This window comes from Ornithorhynchus anatinus, chromosome 5 (assembly GCF_004115215.2).
Source record: "Ornithorhynchus anatinus isolate Pmale09 chromosome 5, mOrnAna1.pri.v4, whole genome shotgun sequence".
Classification (NCBI taxonomy): Eukaryota; Metazoa; Chordata; class Mammalia; order Monotremata; family Ornithorhynchidae; genus Ornithorhynchus; species Ornithorhynchus anatinus.
In genome coordinates, this window is record NC_041732.1 from 74,172,713 (window position 1) to 74,186,425 (window position 13,713).

The following is a 13,713-nucleotide window of genomic DNA, read 5'->3' on the forward strand; positions in this document are numbered from 1 at the left end:
CCCGGGGGTCGGAGGGGACGAGCGGGGGGCTCCGGCCGTCCTTTCCCGCCCCCTCCCGCGCGGTGGGAGCCTGCCGGGTCCGGGGCTGCGAGGGTCAGGCCGTCCGGGAGGGATGCGGGGCGCGGGGGGCGGTGCGGGAGGGAGCTGGAAGTTTTCTCGGCCCCCCGAGCGCGCCCGCGATCCGGCCTCTTCCCCGCACGGACGAGGCAGGGGAGGAGGCGGGGATGGGGCGGACAAGTTGCGTGATCGCGGGAGGGAGGGGAGCGTGCGGGGCGGGGAAATCGGGAAGGAGGGAAGGAGGGGGAGAAAGGGAGTGGGGGGGGGGGGCAAGGAGGGAGGAGGGAGGGAAGCAGCCGGCTGGGGAAAGAGCAGCGTCCAGATCTCTTAAGGGGAGCTTCGAAGCGCCGGCCCCTCTGTCGCCTTCCTCTCCCCCCAGCCCCCTCCCCCCAAAGGGCCAGCCCCTCTCTCCTCTTCCTCTCCCCCGGTCCGCCCCCTCCCCGGGCAGCCTCCTCCCTCCCCCCCAACTCCAGCCCCATTCGCGTCATCCTCCCTCTCCCCATCCCCTCCCTCTCCCCCGTTCTCTCCGAAGCCTGAGCCCCTGCCCGGCTCATTCATTCATTCGATCCTATTTACTGAGCGCTTGCTGTGCGCAGAGCACCGTACTAAGCGCTCGGATGTACCCCTGCCCCCTCCCTCCCCGCCCAAATCCCGCGCCCCTCCCCGGGCTCGCCCTCTCTCTTGCCCCGCGTCCGGACCAGCCGGACTCCCCGCACGAGGCAGGAGAGGGTGGGCCGGTGTCCCTCTCTCGCCCTGTCCTCCGGGCCCAGCCCCCTCCTCACTTCCCCGCCCCCTCCCCCCGTCCCCCCCCCCCCCCCCAGCCCCCACCCCGCCAAACCGGTCCCCACCTTGGACGCAGCTCCGGAGATGCCGATGGTTCCGATTGGACCGCGGATGGTGTTTCCACGGTAACGGGATGGAGTGAGGAGGAGCTCGAGGTTCTGACCCGGTCCCCGGGTGTGCCCGGGGTGGCGAGGAGGGGGCAAACGGCGGGGCTGGGGGCGCGTGGGAGGGACGACCCGGCGGGAAGGAGGAGGAGGAGGAGGAGATGGAGGAAGAGGAGGGGGTGAGGGGGGGTCCCCGCCCCCAGAAAGTTTCCTTCGCCCCCGGGCATCAGTCGGGGACGGGGGAGGGGGCTCTGAGACAGCCGGTCTCCCTAATAATAATGATGACATTTGTTAAGCCCTTACTATGTGCAAAGCACTGTTCTCGGTGCATTGCGTAAGACAGGATGGCAATTCCCCCCCCCCCCCCCCCACCTCCCAGAGCAGCCAGGACCCGGGAGGGTCCCCCGTTCCCGGAGGGCTGTATCCCCACCCCCCACCGAGACTCATCCTCCTCGTCTCCCCTTCTCCCCCCGCCCCCCCAGCTCCGGTCCACTTTCTTCTGAAGAACCAAACGGGCTTCCTTCGCAAGGCACCGGAGAGAAAGAAGAGCCGTTTGGAAAGGCAGTTCCTCTCGGAGAGCCAAATGCACCAAAAACCCCAGGTTGGAGGCCGCTGGCCTCCTAAAGATTCTGGGCCGAGGAGTCTCTGGGCTCCTTCGGGCCCCCCTACCCCCTCCCCATTCCCACCGTCCCTTCCCTGGTCCTCCGGGAAGCGCGTCTAACTCAGAGGTGCCCGTTTCCTCATCCAAAGTCCTGGAGACTGTGGCGGAGCATCCCTGGCATAGCGATGGCGCAGCTGGGAGCCCACGTCCCACGAGCACGGACCTGGCTCTGCAGAACCGGCCGCTTCAGAAGACCACTAAGCGTGTCGAAGACCAAGGTCTCGCCCCCCGGGGAGCGGCAGAAAAGCCTCCCCCAAAGCCAGAGGTCTTCATCGAGAGGCAGGGCGAAAGGGGATTCGGAACTGGGTCCGAGGCTGCTCCCCTGGCATCACACAGCCTGACGACGCGCCGAGAGACAAGGAAATGGAAAATCGGATGGAGGGAACGAGCACATCTCACGCCAAAGGGCTACGGCCCTTAGGGACCCATTTGACGTTGGGAACTGTTCGGCCCACATCGTAATAGGAACGCTATTTATTAAGCGCTTAGATGGCGTGCGGAGCTCTGTGCTAAGCACTGGGAAAGAGCGCACAGGTGGGAATTAGGTACAGACGCTTCCCCCGGAAGGGCTCGCGATCCTAGCCGCATCCTAGGCATTTTCAGGGCTGCGGTGTGGTCCTTGCCCGGCTTCCCGGTGCAGTTTTTAGCACCGCATCTCCCAGTGGCGTTAAAGCAGTATTGGCATAATGACAAGAGCACGGGCCTGGGAATCAGAGGACCCGGGTTCTAATCCTGGCTCCGCCGCTCGTCTGCTGGGTGACCCGGGGCAAGACGCTTCGCTTCTCGGTTTCCCCATCTGCGAAATGGGCATTAAGGCTTTGAGCCCCACAGGAGACGGGGACTGTGTACAATTCTACTGTCTTGTATCTGCCCCAGTACTTAGTGCAGTGCCTGGCACATAGTAAGCGCTTAACAAATACCACGATTATTATTCACAGCGGAGTGATCCCAGCCTGGAAGGTAATCGAGCACAGCCCCAGCGTGGGGGAACAGTTGCCCCGTTTCTGTCACCCGATAGATGGTTTGGAATTCTCAACTATGCACGGGGAGGGAGCAGATCGATCCATCAGTTAATCAATAGTATTTATGGAGTGCTTACTGTAGACTTAAGGTTTGGGGAGGTGCAACGGAGTTGGTAGACACGATTCCTGCTCTCGAGGTTGAACTGCTCCCCCATCGTGGGCACGTCGGGCTTTGCTTTTCTGGCGGTCTTCCAGCATAACCCAGCTGCGAGGCCCAAGACGCCTTAACTACCGGGAGCCGTTAGGATCAGTGCTGAGGTGGCAGATTGTACGGTCCAAGCGCCTAGTACAGTGTTCTGCACAGAGTGAGCATTCAATAAATACTACTGAACGAACGAATCGCCCACAGTGCTGGGAAGTGACGCGGCAGGGAGGTACCCGCAGCTGACAAAGCCTCCACCGCTTTGCTTCTGGGGAAGTGTCATGGTGCAGCGGATGGAGCACGGGTCTGGGAGTCGGAAGGGCATAGGTTCTAATCCCGGCTCCACCACTTGTCTGCCACCTGGCCTTGGGCAAGTCACTTCACTGCTCCGTGCGTCCGTACTCTCGTCGGTGAAAGGGGGATTAAAAGACTGTGAGCCCCACGTGGGACAGGGACTGTGTCCAACCCGACTTGCTTGTGCCTACCCCAGCGCTTAGTACGGTGCCCGGCACGTTGTGAGGGCTTTACAGACCCCATAATTATTATTCATAATTATTTTGTCTGTGTCATCTCCCACTATTTCTAGCAAAGATCTTGCAACCTGGGCCAGTTGGTCACAGGGAGACCGGGTGAGAGAGTGTGGATGGTTCGGGGCGGACCGTCACCACTACTGCAGAAACAATTCAAATGCCTGCGTCGATGGCAGTAGGTCTGTCTTGGCCCACCTTAATCATCGGTGTCTGGGCAGAGGTGATGGGCTACTCTCTTGCCATGGTCATAGCGTCCGAACAGACAAGGGTTTCAGAGCGACCCCCTAACATCCTATGGCTTCAATCCCACCACCGGCAGGGTCATCGTCGAACCAGAGGGCATCTCTGACCCAAATTTGCTTTCAGCCTCATCTTTCAATAATGTCCATAGCTCTCCATGCAAGAATGATGATAGTAATAGTATGTGTTAAGCACTTACTAGGTTCATTCATTCATTCAATCGCATTTATTGAGCGCTTACTGTGTGCAGGACGCTGTACTGAGTGCTTGGGAAGTACAATTCAGCAACAAATAGAGACAACCCCTGTCCGTAACAGGCTCACAGTCTAGAAGACAGATATCGGAACAAGTAAACAGGCATCATTAGCCTCAGTATAAATAAACAGAATTATCGACATATACACATCATTAATAAAATAAATAGAATAATATGTACATAAATACACAAGTGCCGTGGGGTGAGGAGAGGGGTAGAGCAGAGGGAGGGAGAAGGGGTGATGGGGAGGGGAAGGGGCAGAGAAGAAAAGGGAGGCTTAGTCCAAGAAGACCTCCTGGAGGAGGGGAGCTTTTAGTAGGGCTTTGAAGGGGGGAGTTTGGCGGATATGAGGAGGGAGGGCATTCCGGGCCAGAGATAGGACGTGGGCCGGGGTCGACGGCGGGACAGGTGAGAACGAGGCCCAGTGAGAAGGTTAGCGGCAGAGGAGCAGAGAGTGCGGGCTGGGCTACAGGAGGAGAGAAGGGAGGTGAAGTAGGAGGGGGCAAGGTGATGGAGAGCTTTGAAGCCAGTAGTGAAGAGTTTTTGCTTCATGCGAAGGTTGATAGGCAACCACTGGAGATTTTTGAGGAGGCGGGTGACGTGCCCAGAACGTTTCTGTAGAGAGACGATCCGGGCAGCAGAGTGAAGTATAGACTGAACTGGGGAGAGACAGGAGGTTGGGAGATCAGGTAAGGCTGCTGATGCAGTAATCCAGTCGGGATACGATGAGTGACTGTACTAACAAGGTAGCCGTTTGGATGGAGAGGAAAGGGGGGATCTTGGCAGTGTTACGAAGGTGAGACCGGCAGGTCTGGGTGATTGATTGGATCTGTGGGGTGAATGTGAGAGGGGAATCAAGGATTCGTTCATTCATTCATTCAGTCGTATTTTTTGAGCACTTACTGCATGCAGAGCACTGTACTAAGGGCTAAGAGTGTACAGTTTGGCAACAGAGACAATCCCTGCCCCACAACAGGCTCACAGTCTATAAGGGGGAGACAGACAACAAAACAAAACACGTAGTCAGGCATCAATACCATCAAGATAAATAGAATCATAGATATGTACACATCATTAATAAAATAAAACAGAATAATAAATAATATATAGAAATATGCACAAGTGCTGTGGGGAGGGGAAGGAGTAGGAGGAATGGGGAGGGGAGGAGGGGCAGAGGAAAAGGGGGGCTCAGTCTAGGAAGGCCTCCTGGAGGAGGGGAGCTCTCAGTTGGGCCTTGAAGAGGAGAAGAGAATTAGTTTGGTGGATGCGAGGAGGGAGGGCATTCCAGGTCAGCGGTAGGACGTGGGCCAGGGGTCGACGGTGGAACAGGTGAGGATGAGACGCCTTGAGGAGGTTAGCCGTGGCAGGGGAGTGGAGTGTACGGGGTGGGCTGTAGAAGGAGAGAAGGGAGGTGAGGTAGGAGGGGGCCAGGTGATGGAGAGCTTTGAAGCCAAGAGTGAGGAGTTTTTGTTTCACGTGAAGGCTGATAGGCAACCGCTGGAGGTATTTGAGGAGGGGAGTGAACATCATGCCCGGAGCGTTTCAGGGATGACACCGAGGTTGCGGGCTTGTGAGACGGGGGGGGGGGGGGGGATGGTGGCGCCGTCCACAGTGACGGGAAAGTCAGGGAGAGGACAGGGTTTGGAAGGGAAGATGAGGAGCTCGGTCTTGGACTTGTTGAGTCAAGCACTGTGTGACAAGCACTGTACTACATGGCTCAGTGGAAAGAGCACGGGCTTTGGAGTCAGAGGTCATGGGTTCGAATCCCGGCTCGGCCACTTGTCAGCCGTGTGACTTTGGGCAAGTCACTTCACTTCTCGGTGCCTCAGTTCCCTCATCTGTAAAATGGGGATTAAGATTGTGGGCCCCAAGTGGGACAACCTGATTCCCCTGTGTCTACCCCAGCGCTTAGAACAGTGCTCGGCACATAGTAAGCGCTTAACAAATACCAACATTATCATTATCATTATTACTAAGTACTGGGGTAAATACAAAATAATCCGGTCCCACATGGGGCTCAGAGTCAAAGTGAGGGGAAGGATGGGAATTGAATCCCCATTTTACACATGAGGGAACTGAGGCACAAAGAAATTGACTTCTCCCCGGTCATCCAGCAGACAAGTAGCGGAGCTGGGATTATAACCCAGGTTCCCTGACTCCCAAGCCCGTGGTCTTTCCACTAGGTGCTACGCTACTTCCGTACCTTTACTGGCAAAAGCCTTCCAACTGGCATGGTGAGAGACTGAAGGATCCAGCAGAGGTGCGCTGCTAAATTTTATGACTGCAAGCTCCTCTATAAGCTCATTATGGGCAGGGAACTGATGATCTTTCAGTATTGTACTCTCCCCAGTGCCTAGTACAGTGCTCTGCATATAGTAAGCGCTCAATAAATACCACTGATTGATTGATTTCCTGGTTAACGTTGCTTTTACCCAGTTATTGCTTTTCCTCAGTGTCAGTTCTCCCCCCCCACCACTTTAGACTGGTAGCCCCCTGCGAACCACAGACAACATCTGATTCTATATCCCGATCCCTTTTTCCCAGAATAACTCAGCAAACTGCTTGGCACCGAGTAAGTGCTAGACAAATGCAGCAGATAATAATAATGATAATAATAATAATAATAGTCATCCTGATATTAATAATAGTAATAAACATAATAACCCCCTCCATAAAAGGCTCTTTCCTTTCCCGCAGCTTAAGCTTTTACTTTTACTACCCACTTTCCGCTAGAGCACGGGAAGCTATATGGCCTAACGGAAAGAGTACGGGTTTGGTAGCCCAGAGGACCTGGGTTCAAATCCCAGCTCTGCCACTTACCTGCTGTAGAGAAGGCACATAACTTCTCTGTGCCTCAGCTTCCTCATATATAAAATGGGGATTCAATACCTGTTCCCCCTCCTACTTAGACTGTGAACCCCATGTGAGACAGGGACTGTGTCCAACCCGATTAACTTGTATCTACCCCAGCATTTCGATCAGTTCTTGACACATAATAATGTTCGTATTTGTTAAGCGCTTACTGTGTGCTAAGCTTACACTGTTCTAAGCGCTGGGCTAGATACAGGGTAATCGGGTTGTCCCGCGTGAGGCTCACAGTTAATCCCCATTTCACAGATGAGGTAACTGAGGCACAGAGAAGTGAAGGGACTTGCCCACAGTCACACGGCTGACAAGTGGCAGAGCCGGAATTCAAACCTATGACCTCTGACTCCCAAGCCCGGGCTCTTTCCACTGAGCCACGCTGCTTCTACTAAGTGCTTAACACATAGTAAGTGCTCAACAAGTCTAAGGATAATATTGCTAATAATAATTAACTAACTCAGTCCTAATAACCAGGGGCATTTTACAAGCTGATCCACAGAAAAATTGGGTGCCACACCACCGTGCCCACTGGCAAAAAGACCGGATGCAGCTTACGCTTTAGCAGAGTTAAGTTTATGTTTTGCAGCGAGAGGAGAGAGCAGTCTGTTATGTTTCTTTTCATTTTTTTTTTGAACCCGCACTAAAAATGGAGGCTTTTTTTTTTTTTTTTTTGGGAGACGAGCGGAGACCAGTTATCCTCACTGATTAGAATAAATCAAAAGAGTCGAGCCCAATTTTATTTTTCCTCTCCCTGGCACCAGTGCAGCTCAGCTCTGTTCCACAGGGGAGCAGATGCCAGCACAGTGCACCGCACAGGGCACAGAGTCTGCCGCAGGGAGGCGGCTGAGGAAACAACAGCCGCTCCTTGCCACAAAAGTGACTCACGCTGCAATTGTCCCCAACCGTCGAAGTGGTGGGGACGAGGGAAGAAAAGAAATCTGACATCCGTACTCCCTATTAAAATGAGCTTGTTAAGAAAATGAAGGTATTGGTTTCCCACTGCACAAAAGATTCTCTGTTTTCTGTCAGCAGAGGAAGCAGAGAGCAGCTCCTCAAATAGCACTGTGGTTTCTGATCCTGATTCTGCTTCGAGACGTGAACAGAGGGGCGATGGCAGTCAGGCTTGTGTTTCCAGGGGTTTTCTCCCCTTCGTCCTCTTGAACTCGCAGCGGTGTCAAAAAGGTACATGACTGAGTACTTGGTCTCTGGGGGCTTTCATGACTCTGCTGCTGTGATTAAGTCCTTAGACTAGGAATGCTTCTCTGAATCTTTGATCCATTTTTCAGGTACCCGTCCCTAATCCTCACTCTATTAAAAAAAAATCCGCATTCCCGGGTTGGTGCTTTGTCTGGTCTCTTTTCTTTGATGGGAAGTTCCTTGAAGGCAGGCCTGGGTTTTATTTGTTTGCAATCCTCTAGAAGAAGCAAGTCCTTAATGGATGATCTCTAGTAATGGTGGTGATGTGTATGCTGAAGAATCAGTCGACCAAAGATATTATTGAGTTCTTACCAGGTGCAGAGCACTCTACTAAGCACTTGGGAGAGCACAACGTAACACGGTTGGCAAACACGTTCTCTACTCACAACAAATTTACAGTCTAGAGAATCTCTGTCCCGTCTCCCCATTGTGATTTTCAGTTTTACTGCGGATTGGGGGGTAATTATGACTTTTTTCCTCCTCTGCCATTCCAGCAGTGCCCGGAGGACTGCTTTTTATGGCATTTATTAAGTGCTTAATATGTGCAGGGCACTGTAGTAAGCACTCAGGTAGACAAGCTAACCAGGTAGGACTAAGGCCGCGACCCACCTCTGTAGTCTCCATTTTACAGATGAGGTAATGATAATAACGATGGCATTTGTTAAGCACTTCCTGTGTACCAATCACTGTTCTAACTGAAGCACAGTGAAATTAAGTGACTTTCCCAAGGTCACACGGCAGACAAGTGGTGAAACCGGGATTAGAACCCAGGTCCTTCTGACTCCCAGATCCATGCTCTATGCATTAGTCCACGCTGTCTCTAAAACAGTGGGTGCTCAAAGCAGACTTGTTAGGCTACATGAAATAGGGCATAGAGAAATTGTCTATGCCCCTGATTGCAACGGTAATAATTCTGGTATTTTCTAAGGACTTACTACATGTCAAACACTGTACTAAGCACAGGGATGAATACAAAATAAGCAGCTCAGTCACAGTTTCTGTTCCACATGGGGCTCATGGTCTAAGGGAGAGGGAGATGAGGAAACTGAGGCTCGGAGTTGTCCGAGGTCACCCAGTAGGCAAGTGATCTAGTGAACAGCCTGTATTGTACAGACTGTAAGCTCCTTGTGGACAGGGAACGTGACTACCAATAATTTTATACTGTGCCCTCTCAAGTGCTTAGTTTTCAGCGCTTAGTACAGTGCGTGGCACATTGTAAGCGCTTAACAAATACCATCACTATTATCACAGTGCCCTGCACACATAAGCACTCAACAAATACAAGCGACCGATTGATCGGTGTGAGTCGGAATAAAAACCCAGGTCTCCTGTCTTCCAGTCCAGCATTCCCTCTCCTTAGGTCATGCCACTTCCCTGTAAGTTCCATGAGGGCAGGAAAGGTGTCTCTACTAGCTGTTTAATACAATACCTGGTACTTACTAGACTCTTCTGAGAACAGACAAGGCTATAACTGGGGGTGGGGCGGTACTTGGAAGCAGGGGGTTGGACACAGTGACCTCTTGTCAACCCCTTTTCTGCCTTAGGATCCTTCAAGGTAGTCACATGCTGATTCTGGCAGGGCCTGGAGATTGAAATATCACATGGCACCAAGGAAACTGTGTTCATGTTTCTCTCCCAGCTGGAACCAGAAACTGCTAAATGGAGAGAAAGTGCACTGTTGGTCTAGCAGGCAGGGTTCTGATTCCATTCTCGCAACTCAGTCCCCCATGGCAGAGCCCGGGTTTGTACCTGGTGGGTGATGTTTGAGGCTTCAAGCTGGAGGCCAAGTGGGGGAGGGGGGAGGAGAGATGGGGAATGAGGGTGGGTAGGAGGAGGGGAGGGGAGCAGCCGGACAGAGGGAGGCAGAGAGGAGGGAAGGAGAAAGGTGAAGAGGAGGGAAGGTGGGAGGAAAGAGCAAAGGGAGGGCATGTGGGAGGAGGACAGTGGAGAGGATAGATAGGAGGTGTGAGGTAGGAGGAGGTCTGGAAGGAAGAGAGCAGGTGGGAGGAGAGAGGTAAGGGAAGGCTACTAGGAGGAAGGAGCAGGGAGGGCAAGTGGGAGGTGAAAGGCAGAGGGAGGGCAGGTGGGAGGAAGAAGGCAGGGGAAGGCTAGTGGGAGGAAGGAGACAGGGAAGGGCAGGTGGAAGTGGAGGTGGAGGGCAGGTGGGAAGAGAGAGGCAGGGGAGGGCAGGTGAGAGGAGGGCTAGCAGAAGGAGAGCAGGTCGGGGGAGGGAGGCTAGGAAAGAGCAGGTGGGGAGAGGGAGGCAAGAGGAGGGCAGGTGGGAGGAGGACAGTGGGGTGGAAAGTAGGTGGGAGGAGGGAGGCAGGGAGAGGGCAAGTGGGAGGAGGTTGGGCAGGAGGAGGGCAGGCAGGAGGGTAGGCGAGAGGGAGGTGGGAAGAGAGCAGGTGGGAGGAGGGGCAGAAGAGAGGCTGCAAGAAATACGTGGGGTGGTGGGAGGTGGGAGGAGGGAGGCTGGGCTGTGAAGATCCTGCCAGAGCAGATGGCTGTTGACAGAATTGGTCTGGGCAGAGTCAGTCCCAGGATTCAGTGTCCCAAAAGTTTCCTTCCTCCCGGTCTGGTCCTGGGAGGCATCAATTTCTGCCAGAGATTTATAACCCCTTTCTTGGCCTCGGCTCCTCATTTCAAAGTAAGACCTAGGGGTATCTAGCCCTACCACTGTCACCAGAAAGAGCACTGCTGGGTGAAGAGCTCTCTCCTAGGAGCCTGGAGAGGAGTCCCTGACCTGCCCAGAGAAATCCAGCCCAACACCAAGCTCCAGACCCCACCACGACGGTACACACAGCTGATCTGTGGCATTTATTAGTAATAATGCTATTTAGGAAGTGCTTGCTCTGTGCCAGGCACCGGGGTAAGTGCTGGGGTGGATAAGAGTCCCTGTCCAAAACGGGGCTCACAATCTAGCAGGCATCTCATCCTCCCGGGCCAGAGCCGGTGGGAAATGAGACCCAGAGAGGTTAAGTGACTTACCCAAGGTCACACAGCGGGAGATAGAGCTGAGAATGGAACCCAGGTCTCCTGACTCCCAAGCCCACACTCTTTCCGGTAAGCGACACCGCCTCTTCTTGGTAGAGAAGAATATTGTGCCTTGAAGATGGGTTTCTTGGTGAGGAGCAGCATGGTCTAGTGGAGAGAGCACATTCCTGGGAGGCAGTAGACCTGGGTTCTAATCCCACCTCTGCCACGTACCTGCTATGAGACCTCGGGCAAATCACTTAACTTCTCTGTGCCTCAGTTACCTCATCTATAAAAAGGGGATTCGGTACCTGTTCTCCCTCCTACTTAGAAGGTGAGGCCCATGGGAACGGGGATTGTGTCTGACCTGATTATCTTATATTTTCCACGGTGCCTGACGCACAGTAAGCCCTTAACGGATATAATCATTATTGTTATTATTATCCCTATTCAACTCATAGTTGACATCATCCATAGGTATAGGACAGCCAGTTTGTGAGGTGACTAAGGCACCCTCGAAACCTTAATCTGAACCCCGGGAGAAACATGGACGGAGGCCCAGCCCCACCCATTAGCCTATCCTTGCATCTAGCCGTTTGCCTGAGTTGAACGAGAACATTTGGTCAGGATTGTTGAAAAGGAGGCAGTCGCTTGCCCGGGCTGCTGGAATTTTTCAAAATGGGTCCTTCTCTCATGCTCCGCTTTTCCAGGAAGTTCTTCAAGGATCCTACCTGAGCAGCTATTCATTTGTGATAGCAGCAGCAGAGAACACTATTTTTAGGACCATCGCCCGGAAGAAGGTCACTTTTGACCATTTCTAACTCAGATGGGAACTCCCGATCCTTCGGTTTCTGCCCTTGGTCCTTGGGATTTCTTCTTGGTCAATTCAGAATGGAAAACATGATTGAATCTTCTAGGAAGAAAGAATCGGTTCTTTTAATTATGGTATTTATTAAGCAGTTACTCTGGGGCATCATAGCTCAGTGGAAAGAGCACAAAACTGGGAGTCAGGAAATCTGGTTCCAGCCCTGGCTGTATGACCTTGAGCAACTCATATATCTTCTCTGTGCCTCAGTATCATCATCTGTAAAACTGGGTAAAAAATACCTGTGGGAAGGGTGCTGTGCCTGACCTGTTGAGCTGTATCTACCCCAGTACTTGGCAGTTGATAATAATGTTGGTATTTGTTAAGCGCTTACTATGTGCAGAACACTGTTCTAAGCGCTGGGGTACATACAGGGTAATCAGTTTGTCCCACGTTAGGCTCACAGTCTTAATCCTCATTTTACAGATGAGGGAACTGAGGCACAGAGAAGTGAAGTGACTTGCCCCCACTCACACAGCTGCCAAGTAGTAATTATACTAAGAATCATTATTATTATTTTCCAAGCACAATGTTAAGTGCTGGATTAAACTACAAAAAATCAGATAGGACATAGGACCTGTCCTACTCAGGATTCAAAAATAAATAGGGAAGGAGAAAACGTATCCTATAACCATTTTACAGAGGGGGAAGCCAAGGCCAGAGAGGTGAATTGATTTTCTCAAGGTCCCACAGTAAGCCAGTGATAGCTATAACTAGAATGCAGGACTCTCTCTGCCCAGCCCTACGCTCTTCCCACCAGACCATTCTGACTCTTTCTTTTTGTCAGCTTCTCACTCTTTCCTCTTGAGAAAAGGATCTACCATAAATCAACCAATCATATTTATTGAGCACTTACTCTTTGCAGGGAGAGTACAACACAACAATATAACGGGCACGTGCCCTGCCCACAACAGGCTTACATACTAGAAGACAAGCTTACACACTAGAGGGCATAAAAATCCCATAAATCTTGCACGTGGATAATAACAATGATAATAATAGCATTTGTTAATTGTTTACTGTACTAAGCGCTGGGAAAGATGCAAGTTAATCAGTTCGGAAACAGTCCCTGCTCCACTTGAGTCTCACAGTTAAAGGGACAGAGAGAGCAGATATTTGCGTTTTACAGATGAGGAGACTGAGGCAAAGAGAAAGGAAAAGAAATGAAGGTCAGACATCGGGTAAGTAGTAGAGCTGGGAATAGAATTCGGATCCTGTGATTTCCAGGCCCGTGCTTTTTCCTCCAGGCCACGCTTCAGTTCTAAGCCATACTCGCTGGGCCACGAACACGGAAACAGGGACCTGCTCTTCCAGTGCAAGCTGGGGTCTCCCTCTCCGTGGCAGGAGAATTCACCGGCGCTCCAAAGAGAAGTTGCTGACTTGTCTGCCTGGCTCTAGCTCTTGCACTTAGTGCTGCTGAGCCCACGGTTTTCTCTCCGTGGCAAACGCACCGCTCCCAAACACAAAGCCTCACGGAGAGCCAATCACATGACTTAGCACCCGGGAGCAGGCGGGAAGGGAGGTAGGCAGAGAGGCAGGGGGGCAAGAAGGCAGGTAGGGAAAAGACAGATAGTCAGGGAGGCAGACAGGGAGGCAAGCAGGGAGGCAGACAGATAGGGAGGTAGGGAGGCTAACGGCTAGTCAGGGAGGCAGACAGGAAGGCAGGGAGATGGGGAGGCAGACAGAGAGGCAGGTAGGGATAATAATGATAATAATAATAATGTTGGTATTTGTTAAGCACTTACTATGTGCAGAGCACTGTTCTAAGCGCTGGGGTAGATACAGGGTAATCAGGTTGTACCGCATGAGGCTCACAGTTAATCCTCATTTTACAGATGAGGTCACTGAGGCACCGAGAAGGTAAGTGACTTGCCCACAGTCACACAGCTGACAAGGGGCGGAGCCGGGATTCGAACCCATGACCTCTGACTCCAAAGCCCGGGCTCTTTCCACTAAGTCACGCTGTCACAAGCCAGTGCTTGCCTCAGAGATACACTTGCCATATCTAATGATGTGAC